Source organism: Panthera tigris, chromosome C2 (assembly GCF_018350195.1).
Source record: "Panthera tigris isolate Pti1 chromosome C2, P.tigris_Pti1_mat1.1, whole genome shotgun sequence".
NCBI lineage: Eukaryota > Metazoa > Chordata > Mammalia > Carnivora > Felidae > Panthera > Panthera tigris.
This window is the reverse complement of record NC_056668.1, coordinates 60,923,850-60,935,761: the sequence shown is the minus strand read 5'-3', so window position 1 is coordinate 60,935,761 and position 11,912 is coordinate 60,923,850. Positions and strand designations below refer to the sequence as shown.

The window sequence follows — 11,912 nt, the reverse complement described above, 5'->3', positions numbered from 1 at the left end:
AGCATAAACATTTAATAGCATAGTTCTCAATAGGGAATAGCCAACAAATACAGCCTATTACTCAGGTTTACACTGTGTTGCAAAACAAAACAAAGACAACACACACACACACACACACACACACACACACACACACACACACACACAGTTTCTGGAGAGAACGAGGTCACTATTGGCCTCTTCAAAGAGCTTGATTGATGGATACATATGGATAGTACCTCCCTGTCTGTATCATCTTCATTGCCCACCTTCCTCCAGATTGGCTGATCCAAATTGTTCAAATAAGAGGACACACACTGGGCCTTTCAAATGTTGAAAATTTCAACAATCAATTAATAACACCCCTCAGGTTCCTTTTTGTACACTTATTGTCCCAAGAATTTGGAGATTTAAGATATGATCCAAGTATGCATACTCTTATCCACCTTACTTAGATCTCTCAACTTTGCATTTTCCTCTGCTTCTCAAGGGTGTATGTAAGGCCTGAACTGTAATATCCAAGCCTGGGTTTTAGCTGGAAGGTGAAAATGATGCAAGTAAGCCTCTCGGCCTCTTTGGTTTTAGGCCATTCAATATACATTGCTTAGAAAAAGACTACTCTGCACCAGAGTTCTACATTGGAGTTGGGATCCAAAGCTCCAGCTAACGGTCATATATTATTTTTTTCTTGCTTTGGCCTCCTCTGTGAAAATATTTCCTAGAGTCTTCCTAGGTGAGAATGGCCAGGAAAGATTTGGATGTGCAGACTCCAAGTCTTTTAGCCAAATACCATTACACCATTTAAACAGCATACAAGCATAGGTAACTTGCATCCTATTTTGACATGACTCTGTTGCTGCAAGAAATACAAACCATAATGTCAAATTTAAGTACTTACAAATCCCCTAGAAGTTGTAGGTTGAGTATTCTATTATCTTAGCAATGAAGCTAGTAGGTCCATGGTAAGTAGTTTCTACTTGGATAGAGAACCACTTCTCTGAAACTTTTGCAGAGCATGTAGACTGCTTCGGGCACTGTTTTGGCTAAGGCCATGAGACCAAACACCATGCAAGGTTCAATTAGAAACGGGCCAGGTTCCATAGAGTACAGATCAATGTCCCCAAGCCTTTTATCTTCCACATTACACATTTCTGTCCATCAGCCACTCACGTTAACATTCCCCAAATCTCCCTTCTCCTCATTACTCAGCTTCCAAGTCTATTGGCTATTCCTGTTATTCTATGGCTAAAGCTTAGGCTTTGTTAGCCTCCATTGAGAACATGTATATACCTTCTAAGCCTTCTGAAGGAGTTTGGGGGTGATGTTTTGCAATCATTCTCTCAGTTGTCACCAGGTAAAACAATTCCTCCTGGCATCACATATTAGCACATCCCTATATAGGCGTTCCTTCTCTGATCCTGTAATAGGCATAAACCTTCTACTCTCCTTTAGGTTAGAATGATTCTTCTAGGCTATAAAGATCCCTTGAAGGGCACTATAGTAGAGTCTCTTGTTATCTCTCAGTACACTCCAAACCCAGATCTCCTATGGGCTTAGCCATAAGACCTTGTTAGTTGTCCCTAATATCTGCTCTTCATTTCTTCCACAGCAATAGTTTTACCTGAGTACATGACTACCTAATTAAGGATCTTTTTTAGTCTCCATTGTAGGTGAAGGTGAAAGAGTCCAATGTTACTAATTCAGACCACTTGGATGTGAGAAGTGTTGTGTCCCTTCCAGGTCTTGTTTCTAAAAACAATTGGACATATACTCCCCTGATTCCTTTCTACTTCCCACTGACTGCCTAAGAGACAGAAAGAAAGGGAACTTTTCTCCTAAACCCAGAGATGAAAGCCTGAGGCTGAGATTGGCAGCACTATTTTACAGATCTGGATTACATGAGAGAGAAATAAACTCTTATTTAAACTACAGTATTTTGAGCTCCATTTGTGATTGAAATTTTAATCTGTAAATAGCAAATTTTCCTCCCATGTATGTTTATAGTCACTCTCCAAATCGCCTAAGTAGTACAGTTTTCCAAGACAAATAAGCCCAACTATAACAATAATCCTTGATTATGCAATTCTAGCATAAAGGACCTTGAAGGGGTCCTTGAAGGGTTCAAGGGGTCCTTGAAGGGGGCTAGTAGTTTTATAATCCTCTAGTCAACAAAGAAACAGATCACATTGTTTATAACTGTTGTGAGTTCTATTCTGCATGTTGCTAAAGAAGTTTTCAAGCATCCCACATTCTTTCTTTACAACTGGTCCAATTCAGTATCCTATTGTGCAGAACCATATAGTTTTCTTTACTAGATGTGGTTATCTGAAGAGTGAAACAACTATGCCTCTCTTTAAAAGAAATTGAGACATGACCACCAATCACACATCCCCTCAACCTAACTCGAGAAGAGGAATTTGTTGAGCTCTTATGAAAATTGTCCTTATATAGCTTCTAAATTGTTCCTTTACATCTCAGTCTGAATATTAAGGTGGACACACAAGGCAGACATTCTGCAGTATTTTTCCATCCATTGGTGATAAGGGCTGCTGCTATTTTCTCTCTGTGGGATACACAAGATGATTTGCTATAGTTCCCATTGTTTATAAAATAGTGTTAACCAAATTCTCTCATCTGAAGTAATAATCTGTCTCAATAATTATTTCACATCTTTTTTACCCTTTCCACTTCCTTCTTAGAGGGCCCCATAATAGCACCATGTCATCCTAAAAGGAACATGGAACTTTTAGGTAGGTCCTTCTGGAAGTGGAAGGAGAAAACCAGAGCAGACTTTTATAGCAGTTATGAGCCAAGAAATACTGTGATGTCAATTTTCAGGCATGTGGAAATGTTCCCCTGGGATTTTTTTTTCCTTTTTTTAAGGATCCTAAGAGCCAGTTTGAGAACCACTTGTTTAGGGTGCACAGACCATCATCAAACGTTACTATCAACCATTGTTTGAATCTCAATCTCCCTATATTAGAAATTGTGATTGAGACAGAGAAATCCCTTACCAAGTAACTTTCAAAGGAAAGGAAATGAAATGTAAATTTGTTCTACATTTCTTAACATCTGCTTCAGACATTTAAGATGCCTTCTAGGAACATGCTAACACCCTTTCATCTCTCTTATCAACTTACTTATTATCCCGTAACAACAACCTGGAGTTCTTTATGTCATTCTACATATCATTCTAAAGAAGCCATCCCTCCCTTTTCACATTCTCCCCTCCCATTGCCTCCAACACCATCTGTATTATACAAGTACTGCCCGATAGATTGATCTGAACCACACCATTCTGTTTGCACTGTCCAATCCACACCAATCACAATTGATACACATCAATTCCAATATGTTGCACAATCTGTCATGCATATGCCATTTTACTAAACATTCACATTGAATGGAATAATAAATGCTGTTTTTTTTTTTTTTTAACATTGAGTACAGGATAACAACAACTGTTCTTCAGTTCCTTGCATTATGGCTGACATAAGACAGATAAATTAGTACTCCACAGAGTGACAAGACACAATTGGGATTATTTTGGAGACCATACAACCATATGTCAATATACCTCTTGCATTACTATTAAACACTGAATCTTTGGAAGCAGAAGGCTTTTTGGATGCTTTGATGTTTACTCCTTTCTGACTTAACTGCCCTAGCACAATCATTCTAATGAAATGGGCAAAGGCTTTGTGAAACCAGTATCTTCATTAACACCAAAATGGTTACCGTACCCAGGCTCGATGTGTATTATCCCTTAAAAGCAACTGATAAATAACTCCATAAAGTAGGTGAGAGCCTATATATTGACATCCACACTCACAAACTCACAGGATTTTTATATTGTTTATCCAAGAAATATTCACTGCACATCCCCTTTCCCTGCACCAAGCTGTATACTCTGCTAGAATACTGAAGTGCTGTACTCATTTAGCAATCCCAAAACAGTGTCATCAGCCCTGGAGCATGCTCTTTTGTTCGGCTCCTTTTCAATTCAGTGATAGCTGAACAATTCACTAGGTGATACCTGAAGGGAAAATAGAGAAAAACAAAATTCTTTGAGTTTTCATATTTCTTAAATAATATAGAAATTAATGATCCTAAAGAATGTGTATTTTAATATATTATGATGTTGAAACACTTGAATCTATACTGACACACACAGAACCAGAATACAAAGTATTTCCGGTAGAAAAAAAAGAGAGAGAGAGAGAGAAAACACAAGGTTTTTCTGCTTTTAAATAAGCCAGTCAAATAGCTCAGCCTGAAATGCTGTATGTGTCAGCGTGAGATAATCCTGCCCTCTCTTCCTCTCTCCTGCTTCTCCAGGGAAATGACTCACACCTGGTCACTGCCCTTGATATGATGTTTGATATTCTAAATTCCCATCAGCCCCACACAGCTAGAATGATGTCAGCACAGTTGACATTGTTAGATCCCTGCTCTGCTTACATCAACTCCCTGTCGCTCGGGCGTCAGATGAGTGTGGCAAAGGGGAGAAGGAAGTCATCATCTTCTTAGCAACCAAGCCCACATAGCCAGGATCCAAAAATGACATCTGGCACTTTGCTTCGGGGATTTCCAGCACTTCCCAGAATTTCAGCCAGATTGGAATACTGCTGCTCTGAGTTAGAAAGAGATTACTGATCCTCTTCCCAGCAGGATGTGTATACTTTTACAACACTTCAGATACAAATGCTGGTCACCAAAGCACTTTTTACCGTAGTCCTCATCCCATTATTTCCTCAATTCTTCTGGGATATCATTCATTGATATTTTAGGAATCATATTACTTCCAGTTAAAAATGGGAAAGCTAAAATGAAACGGTCTTATCATTCTCCTACCTAGAATCAAAGGTAGGTATAATATAATCAAATTGGATGGAAAATAGAAATGATTGGGCTAATTATATCAATAGTCTCTTAAAATTATTCTACATAAAGTGTGGCAGTATTTTTGTGTCTCACATGCAGTATTACAAACATTTAGCAAAAAAAATACAACAACATAATGAACTCAGACAATTGCAACCTATAGAAATATTCAGTCATATATTGATTACCTGGGGGATGATATAGGGAAGACTTTGGGATAGAGACCTAATAGAACATTTTGGAAAGTATTGAGCTACAGTGCAAGAACTATGATAGCACCATGTCACCATTCTGTAGCTGTCAGAATTTCTAACAACAGAGATTGAATATCTACTTTCCAAAAGCAATCTAAGTGATTGTGAGTGCCTTTACTACTTCATGTCAATGGACCCGATTACTTTGTAGCTCTCTCTCTGCTCACTTACTTACTCATCCAACAAATGTTTCTGGGTAGGATCTCTGTCTCCATGACACTTGGGGACAAATGGGAGACTTAGGTAAATAACCAGACAACCACAGTACTTATGTGCCTTCATAAGAAATAAACCCAGGGTGCAGAGAATAGGGATAACCAGAGCCCAACTGAGCCCAGAGCCCAGATATGAGGAAAAGCCTTCAGGGAGGGCTTCCTTGAGTTTTCAAAATTCTGTTGTATTGCAAATGATTTTCCTAAGTCCTGACACCTTATCCAAACACTACTTCCAAGCTTTTTAACAAACAGCTCCATTCAGTTCAGACAGTTCATTTGCTTCCTGACATGGCCAAGTTACCTTGAGCATCCACATCCCACAAAATGAGAAGCAGGGATTACATTTGGCCTCCCATGGGAGGGAAAATGAAAAGAGTTCAGAGAACTCTCTAACTCTCTTTTCAAATCTCAAGGCCTGAATAGGCAGGGGCTGGGCACCTTGTAGTTCCCTCATCCCTCAGCAGATTACTTTAGAAGTCATTGCCATTGTTCCTTTACCTATCTCTCAGCTTCAAGAGACTGAGCTCTTTGAAAGTATAATGATTCTACCTCATTTACCCCATAGTATCCACTAGGTATCCTCCCCCCCCACCCCACCCCCCGCCCCAGTCTGACCTAGGCCCTGTAACATAGAAGGTACTCCATAAATGTGGTCGTTGAACTATTTTGTTTCATGCTTCTACATCTCTTCCTGATTTGAATACTGGCTTTACCCCTATACTTCAGAACAGTGTTTCCCAACCTTTTTCAAATACTAGCCTACAGAGAAAATGATTAGGTTTGTTAGGCACATTGTAGTAAATAGGGGAGGTTGCTCCAGACTCTCCCAGCTGTTAGCCCCAGGCCCTGCCTATTGTCCCAGGACCTCATCCTCCACAGTCTACCCCACCTAAGAGTTTAGGGGATCGACATCAGAGCAGCATATTTGAAGCTCATCAGTTGGGAATCTCTTCTGGTTTAGAGAGTTCAAAAGGAAGAACAAATTACCCTTCTTCCACTTGACTTTTTGTACCCCAGCTTTCCTTTTTAACATTTTACAGCACTTTTCCTATTAACTTTCAGTTATAGAAAAACATATTTTTATGTTTTTTTAGAACACTTGCACATTACTGGTTGGAATATATGATGCAGCCACTGTAGAGAACAGTATGCTGGTTTCTCAAGTAATTAAACACAGAATTGCCATGTAATCCAGTAATTCCACTTCTGGGTATAAACTCCAAAGAACTGGAAGGACTGAACAGATGTTTGTATATGTATGTTCATAGCATTATTCACCATAGCCAAAAGATGGAAACTTGAATGATCTATTAATGAATGAATTAGCAAAATATGGTACATACAATGAAATATTACACAACCTTAAAAAGGAAATTCTGATACATGCTACAACATGGATGAAACTTGAGGGCATTCTAAGTAAAATAAGCTAGTCACAAAAGGACAAATATTGTAGAATTCCACTTATACGATCTATCTGGAGTACTCAAATTTACAGAGATAGAAAAAAAGAAAAGGTAGCTGCCAGGGGTTCAGGAGAAGGGGTAATAAAGAGTGATTATATAATGAGTATGGAGTTTGTTCGGAAAGTTGTAAGAATTCTAGAGATGGATGGTGGTGGTGGTTGCAGAACAACGTGAATGTGCTTAAAGTCATAGAACTATACACTTCATATAGATAAAATGGTAAATTTTAGGTTATATATGTGTTATCACAATAAGCTTTTTAAATGGTATATTCAGAACACTTAAAATGATAACTACTACTATAATTATGTATGGAATGATTAATGGGATGCCCGGATGCACTGTTCATTTGTCCAGACATCACGGAAGGCACTTTCTCATCTTGGAAAGTAGAGATTGTCAATAAATGTTCATTAGTCCCAACCCCAACCCATGCCCATCATTACAACCACCAGTATCTGTTGTCCAGATGGGTCCCTAATACTGTACACATTATGAAATTCTCCAGTCATTTCAAAATGGATCTCAACTTGACTTCTTTGTCATAAGCACAGACCCATACAATTTTCCATTCTCACTCTTGCCTTAAATTTTTAATAAAATGTGATTGATTAACATTTAAATGCAAACACAAAAGCCTTGATCGACCTGCACTTACACTGATCAATGCTTCCAAGAAATGCAAAGCTCTAGTCCCTTGAAAATGGAACATAGTTTTGGAATGACAGATTTTCATAGGGTGCCTAGCATTAGATTAACACTTTTCTCATGATGTGTTTACATAGCACAGCACAGAATTTTTAACATGACTCCAAGAGCCTATTCTTTTGCTCATTTCCCTTGCTGTCTCTCCAAGTAAAAATTACACATTGTTTCTCTCTCACTCAGCCTCTATGCCTTCTTTCTCACCTTCATTTTAGACTCTTAGAGTCCCATTTTTTATTTTTGGATAAGAAAATCAAATTGAGGACAGATTAAAGAATAATCTGGCTGGGAGTCAGCAGAGGGTAGAAACTGGCATCCAGTTGTACAGCCACAAAAAATTCTATGATCAACCCAGGAAAAATGACCAGGAACATGATTATCCTATGCCTAAACACTAAGTTTAGTATTTTAATCTCTTGACAACACAATATATAATTGAGACAAGGCAATTTGGAGCTTATACTTCAATTTCTTCATCACTGTAGTTTCAAACAACTGCTTTCAAACTACCCAGCACATAGCAGGACTTCAATTCTACTCCATAGTAGTATCTTCTAAATCAGTGATACCAGTTTGCTGAAAAAAGTTGCTTAGTAGAGGGAAATGTAATCAACTTTTAACTTATCTACAATACTTTCAACATCACTGAGACCTGGCCCTGAAGGGTTAGAAAGGGTTCTCTGAAGAATTACTATCCACATGAAAAAAACAATCATTGTCATTAAAATTAGGAGAGGGTAAGGAAGAGTTTGAGCTTTGTCCTAGGCAATGGAGAACTATTTAAAGGTTTTAAGTGGGCAGGAGATATGACCAGATTTATATTTGTAAAATTGTGCCATTTGGAGATGAAATCGGATTGAAGAAAAAAGAATACTGTGAGATTAACAGGGTTTTTTTTGTTTTGTTCGTTTGTTTTTCTCAGTAGAAATGCTTCTTGGGTAAATTTTTGGAGGATAAAATTTTGCCATGGAGAAGCCCTGAAGGTTCACTGGGTCCCATAACTAATCATGGTCCATCTCTGACCATAAACAACTTCAAACCAGAAATGACCCCAAACTAGACTAAGCCTCCTCATACTCATTCTGCACCTAAAGCATTGGGCCAGCTCCCAGAGCTGATCTTTTCTTTCTAGCTCCTTATGGGAATCCCTTCCTATTTGTTCCATAGATACTTCAAATTCTAAGTGCTCCAAACCAATGGCCTTCTTCTGTCCCCTCTCTCTTCTAGACCACAGCTATGCATCCTATATTCTTTATTTCAGTAAATAGCATTACCTTTTCTATCAGAGCCTTAAAGCTAAGAATCTTAGCACATGCACCCACACTACTTCATCTACTATCTTACTATCTCCTAAATACCTCCTAAAGTCCTTCCTTCTTTTCTGACCTCATTGATTGTGCCATAGTCCAGACCCTGTCATCTTTAATTTCAACTATTATAATAGTTACAGTTGCTACCAGGCCTCACTGTGTTCAGTCTCCACCTGAAATTCCCACCCCCTAAACTGCTGCTGCACTGAACTTGCCCTTATGCAAATCTGATCATGTCACTCCCTGGTTTAGAATCCTGCAATGACAAACCAACTGAAACTCAAATTCCTTTATACAGCTCTTTGTGGTTCTTGACCTCTTAGCTAAGCTGTCTGTTTAGTATTATCTCTTGTCACCTCCAACTTCAGTATGCCAGCCTTAATTACCATCTCTGATTGAGAAACTCTTACTCCAAATGTCAAACTCCACTTCCAATGTCAATTTTCTTGTGCCTTAAAAGGAATTAGCAACTCTTTTCCTCTGTGTCCCAAAAGCACTTGGAATATGTTAGGCTCTAACATTACTACTATAGATTCTAATTATTCATGAACATGTCTTCCTCCTACCCTCCAAATCCCAGGTCTTAGCTCTGGTTCCACTGGCTCCAGGATGAGTTTTGGAGAGTTCCATGCGCCTTCAAATAGCATGCATAACTGTGTGCAAATGTGGGTCCACACATGCAGGTAACTTTCGTTAGCTCTCAAAAGGTGCCTATGACCTAAAAAAAAGTTAAACATCCACTACCGCCCTAAAACATGAACTTTTTAAGGGCACCAAATATATTGTGTGCTTTTTTTGTATAACCAGTTTATTGAAGAGTCTGATCTCAGCAGGGCATAAACATGAAACAGTTTTATTTTTCTCTAATCCTTACTTTGAACTATGTTCTGTCAAATCTTCCTTTCCTGCTCTTTAATGACATCTCAGACAGACTTCATAGCTTTCTGCTCTCTTCCAGTTATTAAAAAGACCAGTTCACTTGTTTGGTTCCTGATTCAAATAAACCAATTCTAAAAACACATCTTTGAAATAGTCAAAGAATTTGAATATGGACTAGTATTAAAGAATATCATGAAATTATTGTTAATACTTAGTATAATAAAATTGTGATTATATCTTTAAGTTCCTAAGCATTAGAGATATATGCAGCAATGTTTTTAAATAAAACCTATGAGGTACTTGGGATTTGATTTATAATACTTCAGACAATATGTTGGTGATTACTGAAGTTGGAAAATAGGCATATGAGTATTCTTAATAGTATTCCACTTTCATGTATATTTGAAATTTTTCCTAAAGTAGTTTTTTTTCCTAAATTCAGTCCAATCCTATCTAAAACTTCATTCTCACATCCAGCGGTATGCTAGTAAATGTTTGCAAACCAGCTCTAGGGGGAAAAAAAGAGAAAAGCCCTGGTTTGCAGCATTTGCCAATTTTCATAGTGTAAATACTACCATGGCCAATTCCAAGTGCCAATATGATATCACTGAATTCAGAGTTGGGAAAAGATGCACAGGAGCACGCTATTTAGATGACATTTCCAGCATACTGATACAGTAAATGTAAACAGCATAAAGTAAAATTCAGTAGAACAATTAAGAAGTGATGACTGAGTATGTATTGCCTTTGTTTTCCTAACTTTATGTATTTAAGTGTATGTTAGTATAACTTAATTTTTATAATGGTTGATTCACAGGATTCCTAAAAATTTAAGTCTACTCTCATGAACTGAAATAAGCCAGCTCCAAAACACCTCTGCAATAGCTTCCCCTTTGTCAGCCACCTAATAGAGAAGTTGAGATCCACCGCTCTAACCTGATCTGATACATCTCCTCTATTCCTTACTCATTACTGTGAACATACCCAGTTCTTTTTCAATCAGGCACAACCAGCCAGGGAAAGAGAGAGGCAAATTACTGCCCTCCATCTGCCACTCTTCCTTCATGCGACTCTGAATCCTTGATTCAGGAGCGCCCTTTGAAGGAAATCCTGATTTGCTCCCAGGCTTCTTGAACCCTGTGTTTGCTTTGAAATAGCTATTCACATACGTACAGAATGTAATAAGTGTTTCCATCCGTCGTAAAGTAACAGTTTAAGTCTTCATGTATTTTAAAGCAAGAGAAGGAGAGAAACATTTTTATTCCTAATAAACAGTGTTAGGGTATTGAGGTCTTAAATTACAGAGTAGCACCCTCTTGGCTTAAGCTTAAGTACAACATATGCACTCGTTATTTATTAACAATTAAAACTTTTAAATAATCCAATCCATGCTGTTACTTACATTTGTCTTTTCCATATTCTAAATCCTGTGACTTCACTTTAACAATGAGAAACCATAATGTGTATTTTCATATCCCAGTTGAGAAGACTAGATTTATTTCCACCACTTTCCCCCAGAACAACATCATGCATTTTAGGTAGAAGAAACAGACCCAACAGAGTAGTCTAGCACAGCACTTTATCATCACTAAAGCAAATTCACCAAACAGTATATACTGCACTTCCTATAATTTTTGGCCAACTTTTACTCAACCTAAATAGTATAAATTTACATGGATTTCCATGGTGTGAATCAATTCTGAGATGGCACCTAAACGATTTGGCTTCTGCAAGAGATGACTTGTCTATGCACATGATAGACTATAACGAATATCTAGATACCATCTCAATCCCCAGAGGTAGGAAAATAATTTCAAAGTACACACACACACACACACACACACACACACACACACACACACCAGCTAGTTAGTAAGAGAAATATTAGCTAGAATGACACTCATGTATATAAACCTCATTTAATACTCCTAATTCTACTAAGTATTAAAATGCTCATTTTGCAGAAGAGGATACCAAAATTCAGAGTGTTTTTTGGTTCACCCAGCTAAGAAGTCAGAGAGCCTGGATGCAAATAAAATCTGACCCCAAAGCCTGCACTCTTTGCCCTAAATCATGTACTCTTCCAAATCTGGGGCTTCACCCTGGTGTGCTGACTCTAATGACTTTTCTACCACAACTAGCACCATATTAAAAGTCCACATTTAAAACTTCATTAGTGCAAATCCAGGAAGGAGCAAGAAACAAGTCCTAATGCCTACT

At 38.0% G+C, this 11,912-nt stretch overlaps 1 long non-coding RNA gene across 2 annotated transcripts in view; it reads right to left on the bottom strand.

The window, feature by feature from the left end:
* Positions 1-3,820: 3,820 nt before the first annotated feature.
* LOC102957293 overlaps positions 3,821-11,912 on the bottom strand; it is an 82,143-nt gene continuing 74,051 nt past the window's right edge. For both annotated transcript variants that reach the window (XR_006222060.1, XR_001512035.2), the window contains one exon: positions 3,821-4,015. This is a non-coding gene — a long non-coding RNA (uncharacterized LOC102957293). The remainder of the gene's footprint in view (positions 4,016-11,912) is intronic.